The sequence below is a fragment of the Haematobia irritans genome, chromosome 5, assembly GCF_050003625.1.
Source record: "Haematobia irritans isolate KBUSLIRL chromosome 5, ASM5000362v1, whole genome shotgun sequence".
NCBI classification, from domain to species: domain Eukaryota; kingdom Metazoa; phylum Arthropoda; class Insecta; order Diptera; family Muscidae; genus Haematobia; species Haematobia irritans.
This window is the reverse complement of record NC_134401.1, coordinates 37164444-37184178: the sequence shown is the minus strand read 5'-3', so window position 1 is coordinate 37184178 and position 19735 is coordinate 37164444. Positions and strand designations below refer to the sequence as shown.

At 35.8% G+C, this 19735-nt stretch overlaps 1 protein-coding gene across 3 annotated transcripts in view; it reads right to left on the bottom strand.

Moving 5' to 3' along the window:
* cora (erythrocyte membrane protein band 4.1 like coracle) overlaps window positions 1-19735 on the bottom strand; it is a 204915-nt gene that overhangs the window by 143859 nt on the left and 41321 nt on the right. The window lies entirely within an intron of this gene.

The window sequence follows — 19735 nt, the reverse complement described above, 5'->3', positions numbered from 1 at the left end:
GGGTCTTTTAAGTTGCACAGCATCTACTACTCATCGTTGCAACCTTATCAGTTCACATATAAAATTACAAAACAAGTGCATCTGCATTCATGGACAAACAAGAGAGTAAACATGCTGGATGCCAATATGGATAGGTTGCAAACGATTAATTTGCAATTTTATAAAAAAAAAACTGTAAAGCTAGACAACTCTTGAGCGTAGCTGCAGTTGCAATAGTGATCCTAGTTTTTAAAGATTTTCCCACGTTCCATAGAGATGCACACACACACTCCAAAAATAGAGGCTAAACTTGTTATTGAGAGACATGACACAGGATAAGATCAAAATGGAAAATTTTATTAAATGGATTTTCTTTTAGAAGATGGTGTGATGGATTTATAATTTGTTGAAAATATTGTTAGCAAGAAAAAAAAAACGGCAGATACAAGCAATTAATAAAAATTCTTATTGCAAAAAATGTTAATGGCCGTATTATGTTAAGAGCCTAGCCTTTTAGCTATTCATATTGATTTGACCTAGATTTTGCCTTAGCCATAACGGCAGACATAGAGAAATTAGTCAAATAATCAGATTTCTAATAAGCACGCATATCCATTCCACCTTCTCACAGTGTCTTAAAGGACTCAAATGGCTTCCTTATCCATTATGGTTTGAGAAGACATTAGGCAAATTCATAGTAAGGTAGTTAACTACTTCGATATACTTGAACCTTATAAGGATATAAAGGTATAAACTCAAATAGGAAATGGAAATTGTAGGTCAAGAAGGAGATTCCACAGGAAGGTTAACAATCTGATATACATTTGGGCTTTCCTTTTTGTTTTTCTTTAACCAATTGATTTATTTCTGTTGTCAGGGAAGTTCCAAGGGTGTTTCTTGGAAGTCTCCAACTAAAAGAATATGAAAAGAATTTCACTATGAAATTCAGGTTATGAATTGATAGAGGAATGTAAAATTTTAGATTTATTTTTAATCGATGACAGATGACATTTTTTATTTAATTTATTAAAAATTTATCAGTTGTTGAGATTTCTTTTACTTGAATAAAAAGGTTTCTTTTCTATGAGAAAATTGACAGGTGTATAACACCACAGTGACAGCAATTAAATAACATGAATTTTTTTTTATGAGTGCTGCTACTTTTCAAAATTTTCCTATACTACACATAGTAGTAAAGGGTGATACGGTCAAAATTTGGTCAATATAAACTTGACGAATTTCTTTCTATTTTGCATTTAAAAAACCTGAACACCCCTCATTTTGAAGGTGTGTGTGTGTGTGTAGAATGTTGCTCCTATTTTGATTTTGGAATTCACTCTTCAGTTGTCAAAATGCCGTCCAAGCAAGAAGAGCAGCGTATCAAAATTTTGCTCGCGCATCGCGAAAATTCGAGCTACTCGCACGCAAAGCTGGCAAAATCGCTAAAAGCTGTCAAATCAACCGTTGCAAATGTAATTAAAGTGTTTGGGGAACGTTTGTCGACAGCCAGGAAGTCTGGATCGGGGGGAAATCGAAAACCGGAAGCCGCTGAGACGACAAAGAGAGTTGCCGGTAGTTTCAAGCGAAACCCTAACCTCTCTCTCCGAGATGCCGCAAATAAGCTGGGTGAATCGTCTACAACCGTGCATGGAGCCAAAAAACGAGCCGACTATCGACTTACAAGAAGGTAGTGACTCCAAATCGCGATGATAAACAAAATACGACGGCCAAAGCGCGATCCCGGAGGCTGTACACGACGATGCTGACGAAGTTTGACTGCGTGGTAATGGACGACGAAACCTACGTCAAAGCCGACTAATAGCAGCTTCCGGGACAGGAGTTTTATACGGCAAAAGGAAGGGGAAAGGTAGCAGATATTTTCAAGCACATAAAACTGTCAAAGTTCGCAAAGAAATATCTGGTTTGGCAAGCCATCTGCAGCATTTTCATAGCTTCCGGGACTGTCAACCAAGAAATTTACGTGAAAGAGTGTTTGAATAAACGTCTGCTGCCTTTCCTGAAGAAACACGGTTGTTCCGTACTGTTTTGGCCGGATTTGGCATCTTGCCATTACGGTAAAAAGGCCATGGAGTGGTACGCCGCCAACAACGTGCAGGTGGTTCCCAAGGACAAGAACCCTCCCAACACGCCAGAGCTCCGCCCAATTGAGAAATATTGGGCTATTGTCAAGCGGAACCTAAATAAGACCAAAAACACTGCTAAGGACGAGCAGCAGTTCAAGGCAAACTGGCTTTCTGCGGCGAAGAAGGTGGACAAGGTGGCTGTACAAAATCTGATGCTGAAGCCCGGCAATTCGGAAGCGTGAAGCCCGGCAATTTTTGAAAAGCGAAAGCCTAACTGAATATTTTTCCTGAATTTTATACTAATTGAACTTGAAAAAGAAATTTAATTTGATTTTTTAAATAAACGATTTCACCGATTTACACGCGTTTTCCCTTGACCAAATTTTGACCGTATCACCCTTTAGGCCGTTTTATAAGTTTTTTTTTTTTAATTTTAATGCAGGTTGATGGTCGGATAATATATCAATGCCAACTGTCACGGCGTGGAAATGTAGACTAATATCGATTTCAACCACTGAAGTGTCCAGCTGTCCGAGGGTGTTAGTTCAACAGCTCACATCTGAGATCCACGAAGCGTAATTGTAGGTTGGGAGAGGCAGTTCTCCGCGTGAGGAACTTTTTAGGAGGGCTGAATCGGTGCTCTCAAGAGAACCAAACCGTCGAAAGTATGGTCGAAGGGTAAAGGAGCACACAATCAACAGACCACTTCCCGGAAGAGTATATTATGCCATCATAGTAGCAGGAGTTGGGCTAGCTGAGTGAAACTCTTGGGGTTCCCGTGATGGTCAAAGAGATTGTATCCTTCGACTACTTACCCCGTTCGACCCACATTCACAAAGAGGTCTTTACAGAAAACCCTACTTTCTTCTTACAACAGATGCCTAAAAAAGAACCAATTTTTAGTAGATGACACTATACACGACCGAAGAAGAATGGATGTAACCTCAAGTGCCGAACAATGCTCAATCCTTGGACCAGATCTCTGGGAAGCTACATACAACGATATAATGAACATAACCATGTCAGACTTCAAAATGCCGCCAAAAGCTTCAAGGTAAAGAAGCACCCGATCATGACGGCATCACACCACCCTACTTGCTATGTATTACAGCTGCCTAAAGGAAGGACTATCTTAAAGACCAAGTTTTGGTAGATGATACTATACAGGACCAAAGATGAGTGGAAGTAACCTTAGGTGCCGCACAAGGCTCAATCCTCAGACGAAATCCCGGAAATGCAACATACAACGATATAATGAAGATACCCATACCATACGACTCGCTCCTTGTTGAAAATGCTGATGATATAGGCGCTGTGATAATAGCCAGAAGCTCTGAAGGTGCTCAATGGAAACTACGCCAAACCAGGATATGAGCGAAAGACTGGTTAGACATGCATGGCTGAAAATTAGACATGCAAAAGACCGAACTGCTACTACTAACAAGACGACATTTGCATCTAGAGATAGAGATGCACATAGATGACATAGTAATGCTAATCCCTAGGCAATCAATCAAATACTTTCCTAGACAATCAATCAAATACCTAAGGCTGGACCTAACACAGCTAACGTACCCCAAGCAGAGAGAGAATGGGAAACGCTGCTACGATCACGACACTTCTGAGCAGGTTAATGACAAACATTGGTGGTCTTCTTCCAAGCCGAAGGAAGATCCTCATGAAGATGAGTAACATCATACTCCTCTATGAATGTGAGATCTAAGCGCCGACCCTAGAGCGAATAATCGACTCTCAGTCCACCATACAGGCCCAAAGAAGAATGGAAGTAACCTCAGAGGCCGCACAAAGCTCAATCCTCAGACCAAATCTCTAGGATGCAACGTACAATGAAATACCGAAGATATCCATGCCAGACGACATGTTACTTGTTGGGTATTCTGATGATATAGGCGCTGTAATAAAAGCGAGAAACTCTGAAGATGCTCAATGGAAACTACACCAAACCAGGATACGAGCGAAAGACTGGTTAGACATGCATGGCATGCAAAAGACCGAACTGCTACTACTAACAAGACGACTTTGCATCTAGAGATGCACATAGATGACATAGTAATACTAATCCCTAGGCAATAAATTTAATACTTGGGCCTAAGGCTGGACTCAACACAACTAACGTACCCAAGCAGAGAGAGAGAGAGAGTACGCAATGGGAAACGCTGCTACGATCATGACACTTCTGAGCAGGCTAATGGCTAATGGAGGTCTTCTTCCAAACCGAAGAAAGATACTCATGAAGATGAGTAACAGCATACTCCTCTACGGATGTGAGATCCAAGCGCCAACCCTAGAGCGAATAATCGACTCTCAGTCCACCATACAGGCCCAAAGAAGAATGGAGGCCCAAAGAAGAATGGAAGAGGCCGCACAAAGCTCAATCCTCAGACCAAATCTCTGGGATGCAACATACAATGAAATACCGAAGATATCCATGCCAGACGACAAGTTACTTGTTGGGTATACTGATGATATAGGCGCTGTAATAAAAGCGAGAAACTCTGAAGATGCTCAATGGAAACTACGCCAAACCAGGATACGAGCGAAAGACTGGTTAGACATGCATGGCTGACAATTAGGCATGCAAAAGACCGAACTGCTACTACTAGCAAGACGACATTTGCATTCAGTGATAGAGATGGTAATTCCAATCCCTAGGCAATCAAATACTTGGTACTGAGGCTGGACTTAACTCAAGTAATTACTCCAAGCAGAGAGAGAGAGAGAGAACAAGAGAGTATGCAATGGAAACAGCTGCTGTGATAACGACACGACTTAGCACGCTAATGACAAACATTGGAGGATCTCCAATGTCCAGGAAGAATATTAATGGAGATGAGTAACATCATATCATATCATACTGCTCTATGGATGTGAGATCTAGGCGTCGGCCCTACAGAGACGAACTGGAGCGATGACAAACATTGGAGGCCCTCTTCCAAGCCCAGTAATGATACTGATGGATATGAGTAACATCACACCCCTTTATGGATATGAGATCTAGGCATCGACCCTACATATACGAACTAGAGCGAATAATCGTCTCTCAGTCCAGGGAACATTAGCTCGGAGAATGACTTCAGCATACCGCACAGTATCAGGGAAAGCCACATTAGTAGTAGCAGGAGCGGATCCCAATAGATTTCCTAGCGATTGAGCGGAAAATGAATTCTAGACCAAACAAACAACAAGGCGCGACAAACTTGATACCGAACATCCAACAAGAGATCAGAAATAAATGACACGTCCTTCTCGGAAGTATGTTGTAAGTTATGTACAAACTCCCTTACATTGCTGCAGTTCATTATGTGGCTGATATGTATAAAAACAAAAGATGCAACTTGGCATTAAGGGAATTAATGTGAAATGCTGGAGGTCATCTTTCAAGCAGATGAAGGATACCCATGGAGATGAGTAACAGCATACTCCTTTATGGATGTGAGATCAGGGAGTCTATCCTAAAGGGATGAACCAGAGCGAACAAGCTGCTCTCACCGCAGAGAACAGTGGCTCTGAGAATCACGACAGCATACTGCACAGTATCAAGGGGAAGTCGCACTAGTAATAGCAGGATCGATCTCAAAAGACCTCCTAGCGATTGAGTGGTAAAAAGATTTCGAAGCCAACCAACAAGCCCAGAGATAAATGACAGGAGCAATGGAGGAATGAGATAAATGGGAATCTTATAATCCATAATTATGGCGAGAGAGAGAGAGAGAGAGAGAGAGAAGACATGGGAAAGTTACATACTACATACTCGCAATGCAGATTCTCACTGGCCACGGCTTTTCCAGCATTTGTACCGTATTCGGAAATGCAGCTCAGACAACTGCAATTACGAAGAGGAAGTGATCACGGATGGAGCCGAGCATACATTCTTTAGATTTGGGCAAAACGGCGGAGAGAACTTGAACATGAAATTGGGTATGCTCCGAGAAATGTAATCCTGAAGATGATACATAGTGAGAGGAACTGGGAGGTTGTAAATGGTTTTGTAGAACACGCTCTTCACAAGAAAAAGGTTGACTAATGCGAAATGCGGAAGCGGTTCGAAGATGGAAATCGTAAACCGAGAAGCATAATCCACAAATGTACAAAGTAACTGCCTGTTCGTGGAATTTTCGTTCGCCTCGAGACACACGATTCGTCAAAAATCACATATTGATATCTCGAAAACCAGAGTCTGTGAAATGCTAATTGTTTCGGTGTTCGATAGTAAATCATAAATAATGCGTTCATGACCAAATTCAGGATTTTCTAGAAAATATATCAAATGTTATTTTAGTTTCAATCTAGACAAACGATTCGTCTCGAGTCGATTTTGTGTTTCATGAACAGGCAGTAAGAGAAATTGGGAGGCTGTATGGTTGACTAATGCGAATTGCGAAAGCGGTACAAAGATGGAAATCATAAACCGAGAAATATAATCCACAAGTCCACAAATGTACAAAGTAAAAGATACTGGGAGACTGTAAGGCGATTTGTCGAAAACATGCTGCGCAAGGTAAAGATTGACGAATCCACCTCAAAATAATACGAAAGCCGTCCCGATAAAGAATTCATACCCCGAGGGAAGAGAGATGAGGTTTTAGCCGGTAGCGTCAATTCTGATACATTCCGACACGGGTGGGCGCACTGCCAGGTGCATAAAGTATTTCCCTACCCTTCCCCATAAAAAAAGGCCTACCTAAAGAAATAGGTTATAAAGAATTCTCACTTACCCAAAACTTATATACGTCTATAAACAAAGAAATATTTACCTGCAAATAAAAAAAAATATTATAGTCATTAAATAATGATATTATGTGTAATTTCATCAAACTGAATAATGACAAAATATTTACAAAAATGTTATTAACATTGAAATCAAAGAAAATTTTATCGATTCTCAGTATCATTAAATGTTATCATAGAAGGAATACCAGCCACTCCAGTTTGATCCTACCATCCTAGTCTGGTCAAACTAAATGTCACCTAACTTATGACTAAATACTTTAGAATATGACATTCACATTCAGATCTACGTAAGAACGTGTTGTAGTTCCATCGAAACAAATTTCATTAAATGTCATCGTCTAAGGTATACCATACCACTCGAGTTTGATCATACCACTCTTGTTTGATCAAACTACATTTCATCAAACTTCTCATATAAATAATGACAAAATATTTAGGAAAATGTCATTCACATTTAGAGCTAAGAAAACACAACTATCCATCCATTTTCCTCATTCTGCGAAATTCCCATTTTTATTTTAATTTCGATGAGTAATTTATTTCGACATTGCAATTACAGAATTTATTTGCATACCCAGAAACCCCAAAAAAATAGAAGAACAAAAGGAATTTGGGTCATGTTGCTCGTATATCCATCCATTCATGCCACATGCATGTATGTTGCCAATGTTCACAGTTTGCTGTGTTTGGCATTTGAACATTGTGCGTAAGCAATTGCCTCAAATTGATGCAACCAACCAACGTTCAATGCACTTTTACATTGGAACAAACCCCACCAGAAATAGAATTCAATTTCATTCTATCTAATGAGTTTTGCTAGCGTAGGGGTGGATCGCAAATAACAACAGACGGACGGACAGACGTGTGTAGACTTTATGGGCGGAAGGTGTATGTCACGCCTGAGTGACAATGTTTATTAGCATGCGTGTCAGTTCATTCCCCAAATCCGTATAACTCGTCAAGAAAAAAAATAAACGAAAATCCCTCTCGTTATGTTTTGAGGTGTGTTATAGTCTGTTTTACGTGATTCGTATTTATGAAAAAAAATTTTTTTCTCATTATTTTTTCCATTGTTTTTATACGCTTTGGGTTTTATTTTGTTTTTCATGTTGCCTTCGCCACCATACAATCATTTATACACCTTTTGTAGTGGTACATTTGTTTTTCTCCCACTGTGTCCCACTTAGAGAGCCTACACTGTTAGAAAAATATGTTTTTCATATGTTCCGATATAAACAAAATGTGTTTCGGGCACAATTTTTAAACACAATATATTTAAGTGCCAACATGTAATGTTCCTAAACTAACACTAAATGTTTGGGACACATATGTTAAAATGTTAAAATATATTATGTTTGGGATATGAATGTTTCATAAAAATAATATGTGTGAATGTAAACATATATAAATTTACAAATTTCGAGCAAACATATATATGTTTACAATTTCTGTGAAACGGTTGTATGTTGTTTCGGAAAACTGCTTTATGATAAGGCCAAATATTTTATATGCTTAAGTCTAAATATTATTTAATTTGAATATTAGAATGAGTATTCGGAGTAAAGAGAATAGACATTCGGAACCAAGAGCATAGAGATTTGAAAAAAAAACAGCATGTGTTTTCGCCTTGAGAGGAGAATTTTATGTATGTGGGGACTGTAAATTTTTAATAACCCACATTTCGAAGTTTCATTATAAAAATTTAATATAGTATAAATGTCTAAATTGCAAAAAAAATTGGTTCGGTCGGAGCAGGAATTGAACCCACGACCCTTTGCATGCAAGGCAGGCATGCTAACCACTGCTCCACGTGGCCAACAAATGTATGTTTCTTTTAAATAATGTTATGTTTGCATGGCCTCGTGGGCGCTGCAAAGTATGCTATATAAATGTAACTTGTAACGATAATTGTCTACTGGTGACTATAACTACTACGTAGCCCAGTGGATAGTGTGTTGGCTTAAAAACTGTATGGGCCTCGGTTCGATTCTCCGCCCAGGCGAAAGGTAAAATTAAAAAAAAAATTATAAAATTGAATAATTTCTTCAACATTATTTGTATTACAGAAAAAGGTGCCAAGAACTAAAAATTTCGGGGAAGTGAAAATTATGTGAGGGAATGATCACAATCTTCTTTGGGGAAAATTCTTCCAAGCATATAATATTTTTGGGCTCAAAATGCTTCCAAACATATAATATGTTCACAAAAAACAAACATATTAATATTTCGGCAGTATCCAATAATATATGTGCTTCCTGCAAAATATGTTTGGAACATATGTTAAAGAAGCGATTTTTTTTGAGGGTGTACTTGTGATGTGCAAAATTTACGATGTGAATAATTTTCTTGAAAGCTAACAATAAAACTTAGACAAATGTAATGTAATTTTTGATGAATTTTGTTTTGGCTTTTAAGTGTATTTATGATTCTCATAGGAACAAAACCAAGATTTTTATGAATTCAGTTTTTTCGCAAATTAATTAATAATAATAAATATTAAAAATTAAATATTAATATTAATATTAAAAATTAAATATTAAAATTAAAAATTTAAATTAAACAAGTATATACAGTAGTAAGTTCGGCTGGGACGAATCTTAAATACCCACCACCATGAATCAAATATAATAGTTTCCTTCGAATATTTCAGGGGGGTTTGATGACAGATATTTTCCCAAGCATATCATTTCAACCAGTACGCTTCCCACAGATAAATGTAAAGATTTTACCTATGAAGACTAGATCAGATTCTGAATTTACAAGAACCATTTTTTGTTTGAGTTTTCATAAACATCTCTTGTAAGTGTGCAAGAAAATGATGAAATAACGCCTTGATTTGAAATCTAAAATCTGTAGATGTTCATTCCAATTATTTAAATGATTACGAGAAGTAAAATCTGGAAATTCTGCATTCAGTTTCAAGCAATTTTCATGATCAGTGCGCCTTCTATACCCTCAGTAAGTGAAATCGGTCTATATGGAGGCCTTACCAAATGGACCGATAAAACTAAATCATATACACTTTGTTATGCCAATATATTTTCAATTTGTGGCAAATCGGATAAAAACTACTGATTCTAGAAGCCTAAGAAGTAAAATCGGGAGTTCGGTGTAACGGGGCTATACCAAAACATGGAAGGAAACACACAGTATTCAGCACATTTAATTGTAGTTCTAGAATCTAGACCCCGAGTCGGAGGCCCGGTTTATAAGGGGGCTATATCATAAACTGTACCGATACTCAATATATTCGGCACACCTCTTTATGGTCCTAGAATACCTCTAGATTTCCAATTTCAGGCAAATTGGATAAAAACTACGGATTCTAGAAGCCCAAGAATTAAATCTGGAGATAGGTCTATATAGAGGCTATATCGAAACATGGTCCGATAATCACCATTTTCGGCACATCACTTTATTTTCCTAGAATACCTCTAGATTTCCGATTTGAGGCAAATTGGGTAAAAATTACGGATTCTAGAAGACCAAGAAGTAAAATCGGGAGATCGGTCTATATGGGGGCTATATCAAACCATCGACCGATACTCACCATTTTCGACACACGTCTTTATGGTTCTGGAATACCTCTAGATTTCCGATTTGAGGAGAATTGGGTAAAAATTACGGATTCTAGAAGACCAAGAAGTAAAATCGGGAGATCGGTCTATATGGGGGCTATATCAAAACATGGACCGATACACCATGTACAATTTCAGTCAAATCGTATAGAAAATACACTTTCTAGAAGCCCAAGAAGCAAAATCGGGAAATCGGTTCAAAACATGGATAGGCACCGATAGGCACCATTTTCAGTATACTGTTTGATGGTGCTAAAATACCTCAAATTGTATAAAAACTACAGTTTTTGTAAGCCCAAGACTCCAAATCGGTCGGTTTATTTGGGGACTATATCAAAACTTGGACCGATATAGCCCATCTTCGAACTTGACCTGCCTGCAAACAAAAGACGAATCTGTGCTAAATTTCAGGACGATAGCGCCATTATTGAAGGCTGTAGCGTGATTACAACAGACAGACAGACGGACATGCTTATATCGTCTTAGAATTTCTCCCTGATCAAGAATATATATATACTTTATATAGTCGGAAATCGATATTTCGATGTGTTACAAACGGAATGACAAACTTATTATACCCCCGTCAACATTCTATGTGGTGGGCATAAAAAAATTAAAATTAAAACCTAAAACTTTAAAATTAAAATTAAAATTATAATTAAAATTAAAATTAAATTTAAAAATAACAAGTGAGTAAAGTAGAAAGTCGGGCGGGGCCGACTATACCATACCCTAAACTATCCCTACTAAATTAGTAAACACTGTTTGTGGGGTATGAGTGGTATAGATAACCACATTTCCACATGTAAGAACATTAAGGGGTACATTGTTATGGGAGCTTTATCACAATCTGGGGCAAAATTTTCAAAATCGGGCGATATATATATATATATATATATATATATATATATATATATATATATATATATATATATATATATATATATATATATATATATATATATATATATATATATATATATATATATATATATATATATATATATATATATATATATATATATATATATATATATATATATATATATATATATATATATATCGCCCGATTTTGAAAATTTTGCCCCAGATTGTGATAAAGCTCCCATTGTGATAAAGCTCCCATAACAGCTATATCTACATCTGAACCGATTCTATGAAATTTTGCACATACCGTTAGTACTATAGAGGAGGAGGTACTATCGGGAGGTACATATATATGGGAGCTATAGCTAAATCTGAACCGATTTCGATAATTTGCACATATAGTTAGTTCTGTATAATATTACATTTAGCAAACTTTGAGTAAGATCGGTTGATAAATAAGGGTTTTATGACCTAATTTGGCAAAATCGGGCGATACATATATATGAAAGCTATATCTAAATCTGAACCGATTTCGATGAAATTTTGCAGACTTAAAGGGTGATGTAGAAGATTATTTTTTGCTAAATTTGACGACGATCGGTTAGTAAAAAAGTGCAACGTGACCCCATTTGTCGAAATCGGGCGATACATATATATGGGAGCTATATCTAAATTTGATCCGATTTCTTCCAAATTCAATAGCGTTCGTCCTTGTGCCCAAAAAACACTCTGTACCAAATTACATCCAAATCGATTAATAATTGCGACCGGAATCCTGTGAACAACAAATACATGGACAGACGGACGGACGTCCAAGCGCTAGACCGACTCAGGAGGATTTTTGTTCCATCAAACTTCGATTTACGTCGCCATTCGATTTACGTCGTCGATTTTTGGGCCCACTTTATCAGAAACGCCTTCCATAAGTAAAATAAGTATCAACAATGATGACATCGAAATATTTTTTTCTGAAATTCTTACCGAAATTACTGAATTACCTTTATTTTTGAAGTTTTTTATTATGTACACGCACATACATACATAAATGGACTTAGTAGTAAGTATGAACAATTTTTAATTCGGTTTACGTCGTTTCGATTAACGTCGTCAAATTCCGGAACCAATCACGACGTAAATCGAGGGATTACTGTAATTAAAATTAAAACGAACTCTCAAAATTAAATGTATTAAACATAAATTAAATAAAAATTAAAATTAAAATAAAAAATTAAGCCAAGGCAAAGAAATCAATAAAACTGTTAAATACAATCATTTTGATTTTTCTTTTGGGAAAAATATTCATCGGCTTTCATCAAACGGATGTCGTACTGATGTTGCTTCCCAAAGAGCATTTTTTATTAAAAACAACTAAAATTAACATTAAACATTAAATATAAAAAATTAAATATTAAAAAATATATAATAAATATTAAATATTAAATGTTAAATATTAAATATTAAATATTAAATATAAATATTAAATATTAAATATTAAATATTAAATATTAAATATTAAATATTAAATATTAAATATTAAATATTAAATATTAAATATTAAATATTAAATATTAAATATTAAATATTAAATATTAAATATTAAATATTAAATATTAAATATTAAATATTAAATATTAAATATTAAATATTAAATATTAAATATTAAATATTAAATATTAAATATTAAATATTAAATATTAAATATTAAATATTAAATATTAAATATTAAATATTAAATATTAAATATTAAATATTAAATATTAAATATTAAATATTAAATATTAAATATTAAATATTAAATATTAAATATTAAATATTAAATATTAAATATTAAATATTAAATATTAAATATTAAATATTAAATATTAAATATTAAATATTAAATATTAAATATTAAATATTAAATATTAAATATTAAATATTAAATATTAAATATTAAATATTAAATATTAAATATTAAATATTAAGTATTAAATATTAAATATTAAATATTAAATATTAAATATTAAATATTAAATATTAAATATTAAATATTAAATATTAAATATTAAATATTAAATATTAAATATTAAATATTAAATATTAAATATTAAATATTAAATATTAAATATTAAATATTAAATATTAAATATTAAATATTAAATATTAAATATTAAATATTAAATATTAAATATTAAATATTAAATATTAAATATTAAATATTAAATATTAAATATTAAATATTAAATATTAAATATTAAATATTAAATATTAAATATTAAATATTAAATATTAAATATTAAATATTAAATATTAAATATTAAATATTAAATATTAAATATTAAATATTAAATATTAAATATTAAATATTAAATATTAAATATTAAATATTAAATATTAAATATTAAATATTAAATATTAAATATTAAATGTTAAATATTAAATATTAAATATTAAATATTAAATATTAAATATCAAATTTCAAATATCAAATATTAAATATTAAAATTAAAAACTAAAAATTAAAAATTAAAATTAAAACTTAAAAAAATTAAACATAATAAAATATTACGCCAACCCAAAGAAATCTATAAAAAAAAAATTTAAATATTATACATTTGAGTTTTCTTTACGAAAAATATTCGTCGGTTTTCATCAAATGGACATTGCGTTGTAGTTGCCGTCATTTTTTATATGGTCAATTCTATTGAATATGGATGATTGAGTGCAGTGATCTCATCTTGCCTTAATTTTAATTTTAAAAATAAAATTATATTTAAATTAAAAATTGCAGTTAATATTAAAATTAAAATAAAAAAATAAAAAAAAAATAATTAGATTAAATAAATCAAAATAAAATAAAAAATTAAGCCAACGCAAAAAAAATCAATAAAAAACTTTACAATGAAGTTAAATTTTCTTTGGGAAAAATATCCATCGGTCTTCATCAAATGGGCATCGCGTTGTAGTTGCTGCCAAAAAAAACGCTTTTTTATATAGGTCAGTTCCATTGAAAATGAATGATTGAGTGCAGTGATCTCATATTGCTTTTTTTTAATATTTCGCCACATGCACAAACCATCAACAACAAATCAAATCACTATGGCTAGAATTGGCAATTTTCCTTTAAATTCCATCATCTTCTTTTTTAAAAGTACTTTTCACTTGGTTAATGATTGTTTCAAAAAACACAAATTGGAACAAATACGATTTTCTTAAATTGGATTTCCATAGCATTTTCTATTATACAATTCGCATTTTCCATGCTTGAAATTTTCATTTTTTTGTTGTTTATACCCTGCTCCACACTGTGGAACAGGGTATTTATAAATCCATGCAATTTTCCAGATTTACAAATGAATGATTTATGACTTCCCCCCAATCAATGATAGAGAATCAATAGAATTGCATGTAAGCAAACGTATTACATATAGATTTGTAGAATTGCAAAATTTTATTTTCGAATTGTTGCAATCATTAATCTCTTTAAATTTCCGTAGAAATGTTGTTGAAAATTATATGAAAATTACCATAAAATAAGAAATGCATTATTTTCAGGAAGTAGCAGATATTTGGTAAGAACTTTCAAAGAACGATGTAGATTCATGGGTCATAAAGGCCAGATAAAGTATTACACAAATTAAGTATGGAAATTAAGTTTAAGGGATTGCAGATCATGAAAATACAAGAATTGTGTGTAAATCTTCTTCTGTGTAAATCTTCTTCTTCTTATGGTCCTTCGACTTGGTCATTCGCTATTCTAAGGAGTTTCTGTATGATAAAGACATACCAGAGAGTAATATACTCCATGGATAAAGCTTCTTCTCTGTAGAATACAATCAAAAAAGAATTTGGTCCTTCGACTTGGTAATTCGCTATCCTAAGGAGTTCACAATGTGATATAGACATACCAAGGGGTAATATATTCCCTTGATAAAGCTTCTTCTCTGTAGATTCGCTATCTTTAGGAACTTGCAGCATGCAAAAGACATACCAAAGGGTAATATATTCCCTGATAATATTTAATATATGACCTCCAGCATATAGTACTAAGATAAAAGTTCACTACTAGGCTATCAAAATGGACTAAATAGTCTATGTGAACCTGAAATAGAGGGCTGCTGCAATAACTAACCTAATCATGCCTGTAATGCAATGAAAATCTACAGCCACATCGTTGAGAGATTTACTGCTGTCCCTTAATGTCATGCTGTATCTATTACCTTCAGACAATTTGGACAAACAGTCAGCTGCAACAACGGCTGTGCGGTTGCGCGAGCTATCGCTGTGGTCGGAAAAAAATGTACGGTCACAAATCGGTCCTCAAAATAATGCCAGATGTGCCTAACGTAGTGGATTACACTCTAGCGAAACCACTTTTCGATAAAAATTTTGAAACTCTAATTCCCAACAGTGAGGCGCGGTGAACACAGGTCCCGGGGTATAAACGATATATAGACTTCTACACTTATGGCTCCAAATTGGATGGACAAGTGGGTTTCGGAGTATATTCTAAAGATCTGGAACTTCGAATAGCGAAAAGATTACCTAATCACTGAAGTGTTTTTTTTCAGGCTGAAATATTAGCAATAAGAGAGGTGGCGAATTGGCTGAGAAGTAATGTTCCAAAAAATGTTGGCATTAATATATACTCAGACAGTCAACCTGCAATAAAATCCTTGGACTCTGTGTTCCTTAACTCGAAAACGGCCATCGACTGCCGCAAATCTCTCAACGAGATGGCTGAGCAGTACAATATTCACCAAATATGAGTGCCTGGCCATAGGACATTGCGGGGAACTGCGAAGCAAATGAGTTAGCAAGGCTAGGAACTACCACGGGAACTAGAATTTGTTGGTATATCCCTGGCAACCTGCAAGATCTTACTGCGTGAGAAGGCTGTCATGATGGCAAATGTTCGATGGGAGAATTGCAAGGGTAGTAACGACACCAAGCAAATATGGCCCCATTTAAACTTGAACCGCACACTAGATATGCTAGTGTTCTCAAGACGTCAGATATCACTTCTGATATCTGCAATAACCGGTCGCTGCCTTGTAGGCGAATTTGCCAAAACTATTGGTGCGAAGAATAATGACTATTGTATAAGCTGTCATGATGCGGAGGAAAAGGAATCAATTAAACACCTCTTGTGTGAGTGTCCTGAATTTTGTGTAAGGCGTAAGCGAATTTTAGGGGCATATAGCTTTAGATTACTGGCGGACCTGGAAAACGTTATCTTAAGCAGTCTGTTAATGTTTTTGGAATAATCTGATTGCTTCAACAAAAGAAAATAATAGAGAAGGTTCAGTGGTTAAAACTAGAAGTGTCCATATGTAATAGGTACTTTTAGTTAAATGTGGTATCGCAATGGACTGAATAGTCTAAGTGAGCCTGAAACTTAATCGGGCTGCCACTTTAACCTAACCTAACCTACAGCTGTCTAGAATCGTTTTCTTGAGGAAACCGGAATATTTGTTGGAATATAGTCCAGTTCACCCAATATGTCACTTATTCAATTTCTATAGTGATGAGATAATCTTTTGATCGGTGCTAATCTCTTGCAATGGTTAGCATCACCGCTTTGCATACACAGGGTCGTGGGTTCAAACCCAGTTTCGACCAAAAACCAAAAAGTTTTTCAGCGATGGATTATCCCCTCTCAGTAATGCTGGTAACATTTCTGAGTGTTTCAAAGCTTCTCTAAGTGTTTTAACTGCCATTTTCGTCCGCCATTCGGACTTGGCTATAAAGAGGAGGTCCTTTGTCAATGAGCTAAACATAGAAAGGGGCAGCACTAAGTGATAAGAGAGAAGTTCACCACTCTGGTATTACAAAGGACTGAATAGTCTAAGTCAGTCTGAAATATCGAGCTGCTCCTATAACTAACCTAACCTAAACTAGTTCCCAGAGGTTTTAGTAGACAATAAAATCGATTTGCCGCAGTGGTGACAGACTGAAATATGGCTAAATACGGTAGATGTAACATGACGTTAAGAGCATCTATATGTAACAGTTTTCCTAAATCCAAATGAGGCTTTCGAATTCGTCATTTTTGGTCAACTTGTTCTAAAATAGCTCAGAGATTCGATAGCTCAAATTTTGGCGTATAGCATTAAAGGTCGAATTACTACTCTGTGGTGGGGCTGAGATCAGGCTACCATTATCGTAGCCGGCCTCTAAGGTCAGCTGCAAAAAATAAGTAGCCCCCAACCATAAGCAGCAAAGATTGCAGACAATCCGCAGACATTTTCGCACAAGGATGCCGTAAGGGGATTCACGCCCCTGTGGACAAACAACAGAAAATAGAACAAGGAGAAAATAAAAATGCTATTAACCTGGAATCACGAATGATGGACTAGGATTTTAACTATGGATCGGAATGGAAGCACAATACCGACAGTTGTGAGTATCTGGGAGTCACATTAATTGGAAATGGCTTTCAGGTTAGTGTCGCAACTGCATACGTCTCATAAAACCCTGGCAGGCCTTAGAGAACAACCTGTTTCACATAACCATTAAGCTGGTAACGCATGTTCTGTTGATACGACATCCGGATTAGTACCCGGTCTAACTCTGAACACAAGTACCCGTAAAGTCTTTGAACTATGGATCGGAATAGAAACACCTATCTAGACAATTGTGAACACCTGAGAGAGACATGTCAGCGGAATAGCTTCCAGATTAATGTCACAACTGCTCCCGTCCTGTTAACCTCGGGCAAGCCTTTGAGAAAGCGCTTCTGTGTAAATCTTCTTCTTCTTATGGTCCTTCGACTTGGTCATTCGCTATTCTAAGGAGTTTCTGTATGAGAAAGAAATGGCTTTCAGGTTAGTGTCGCAACTGCATCCGTCTCGTAAAACACTGACAGGCCTTGGAGAACACTCTGTTTCACGTAACCATTAAGCTGGTAACGCATGTTCTGTTGATACGACATCCAGATTAGTACCCGGTCTAACTCTGAACACAAGTACCCGTAAGGTCTTCGAACTATGGATCGGAATAGAAACACCTGAGAGTGGCATGTCTGCGGAATAGCTTCCAGATTAATGTCACAACTGCTCCCGTCCCGTTAACCTCGGGCAGGCCTTTGGGAAAGCTCTTCTGTGTAAATCTTCTTCTTTTTATGGTCCTTCGACTTGGTCATTCGCTATTCTAAGGAGTTTCTGTATGATAAAGAAATGGCTTTCAGGTTAGTGTCGCAACTGCATCCGTCTCGTAAAACACTGACAGGCCTTGGAGAACACTCTGTTTCACGTAACCATTAAGCTGGTAACGCATGTTCTGTTGATACGAAATCCAGATTAGTACCCGATCTAACTCTGAACACAAGTACCCGTAAGGTCTTCTAACTATGGATCGGAATAGAAACACCTCTCCAGACAGTTGTGAGCACCTGAGAGTGGCATGTCTGCGGAATAGCTTCCAGATTAATGTCACAACTGCACCCGTCCCGTTAACCTCCGGCAGGCCTTTGGGAAAACTCTTTTTAACGTAACCATTGAGTTGGCTATATAGGTTCTATTGATACGACACTCGGAACACAAGTTCCCGTAAGGTCTTTGAACTATGGATCGGAATAGAAGCAAAGATACATTTGTGAGTAACTGGGAGTGCCATTTCAGAGAAATGGCTTTAAGGTTAATTTCACAACTATGCCCGTAACGTTAAGCCCTGGCAGAGCTTTGGAAACACTCTGTGTAATATCACCATTAAGTTGGGAATATAGAGTCTGTTAATACGACAGCGAGATTAGTGCCAGAGCTAGCTCCGAACAAAAGCACCCGTAAGGTTTTTGAACTATGGATCGGAATAGAAACAAAAAGCAGACAGATGTAAGCACCTGGGAGTGACATCTGAGGGAAATGGCTTTCAGGTTAATGTCACAACTGTCCCCGTCCCGTTAACCCCTACTCTGATCACAAGTACTCATAAGAACTTTTGGCAACCCTCGCAACTAGGATTAGTTTAGATTAGGTTAGGTGGCAGCCCGATGTATCGGGCTCACTTAGACTATTCAGTCCATTGTGATACCACATTGGTGAACTTCTCTCTTATCACTGAGTGCTGCCCGATTCCATGTTAAGCTCAATGACAAGGGACCTCCTTTTTATAGCCGAGTCCGAACGGCGTTCCACATTGCAGTGAAACCACTTAGAGAAGCTTTGAAACCCTCAGAAATGTCACCAGCATTACTGAGGTGGGATAATCCACCGCTGAAAAACTTTTTGGTGTTCGGTCGAAGCAGGAATCGAACCCACGACCTTGTGTATGCAAGGCGGGCATGCTTGTGTATGCAAGGCGGGCACGACCTTGTGTATGCAAGGCGGGCTATTGATGGTGAACGAGGTTTTGATTGGGCTGACCAGTAAGGGCATCAAGGTGTTGGCATACGCGGATGACATTGTGATAATGGTATCGGGAAAATTACTGGAGCGGGTCTTTGCAGTACCTTTCGGCGTGGACACGGGGATGTGGATTAGGGGTGAACCCTGGAAA